The sequence below is a fragment of the Orycteropus afer genome, unplaced genomic scaffold, assembly GCF_000298275.1.
Source record: "Orycteropus afer afer isolate SDZICR_OR568_19922 unplaced genomic scaffold, OryAfe1.0 scaffold00899, whole genome shotgun sequence".
Taxonomy (NCBI): domain Eukaryota; kingdom Metazoa; phylum Chordata; class Mammalia; order Tubulidentata; family Orycteropodidae; genus Orycteropus; species Orycteropus afer.
Genome location: NW_006922486.1, coordinates 406,168 through 407,660, shown reverse-complemented (window position 1 = coordinate 407,660; position 1,493 = coordinate 406,168).

Sequence of the window (1,493 nt, the reverse complement as noted above, 5' to 3'; positions counted from 1 at the left end):
TAGTTCAAAGTTCCCATGGCCTTCCTTCTTTTTTAAAAAAAATATATATTTTTTTTAAATTTACATATGCTAAAAATCAATCTTTTGTATAGTTCTTTGAATACTGACAAAGGCATAAGTTGTTTGACAGCAATCAAAATGTTGTTGTTATGTGCCATGGAGTTGGACACATAGTGACCCTCCTTGGGTTTCCAAGGCAGTATTGCTACGGAAGTAGATTACACGATCTTCTTTCTGAGGAGTGGTTGGTGGGTTTGAACTGCCAGCCTTCTGGTTAGCAGTCAAAAATCTTAAAAATAGTATCACTGCAAAAAAAAAAAAATCTGTTTGCACTACTTTTTTAGGTTCAAATCCTTCCTCCACCCTAAAACCATCCTAAAACTCTTGCCCTTGGTAAGAATAAATTGGTTACACCAGATCTAAATTAAATTCCATTTTGAATCAGACTGAAGCTTAGCCTAAAACTCCTATTGCTGCTCCGAAAAAATTCAGCTTTTTCTGAAAGTTTGACTGCTTGAAACCCAAAGTGATAAGGGCTCAAGAGTTTAGCTTGTGTCAGGAATTGTTTGTTAAAAGATGTTTGTCAAGAGTGTTTATACAGCTTGAACCAAGAAGAATGCCTTGCTGAACAAATGCCAGGAGGTTAGAAAATAGAAATGAGATAATGTAAAGAAGGACTGTACTTTAATCACCTCTTGTACATTTACATAAAAACAATGATAATGCTTTTGACTTATAGTTGCAACCATTTATACTTTTTTTTTTTCAAAATTTTCCAATTCATTGGTTGTTTATCATCTGGTTTTAAGAGAAACAACTAAGATTTTGCAAGCAACCAACATGCTCTTCCATAAGTGCATAGACAAATAAAGGGAAATACATCCATATGACAAAAAAAGAAGTCATTGCTGTTGGGTTGGATCTGACTTATAGCGACCCCTCCTTGGGTTTCCTACATGGTGTCTACAGAAGCACATGCCATTCTTCCTTATGAAGAGCAGCTGGTGGGTTTGAACCACCACCTTTATGGTTAGCAGTCAAATGCTTTAGGCACTATGCCACCAGAGATCCTAATATAAAAGAGTGGTATTATTCAGCAATAAATATACATGTGTTATTATACCACAAAGAAGATACAGAGAACTTTCAATGCATATATCTATGTGGAAGAAGTCATTCTGAAAAAACAGTGACATGCTATATGACTCCAATTATAGAACAACTAGGGGAGAAAAGTGGTTTCCAGGGACTAAAGAGGAAAGTAAGGACTAGGCAGAACACAGGCTAACTTAAAGACAATGAAATTATTCTCTAGGAGAATGCAATGATGGATTCATGACATAATACATTTGTCAAAAGTGATAATAACTGCATAAGACAAAAACTTTACCTTAATGAAAACTATGTACTTTATCTACTAATAATGTATTAATATTGTTTAATGTGTCAATATTTTTTAATCAGGAGTTCTGGTGGTGTAGTGCCTAAGGCAT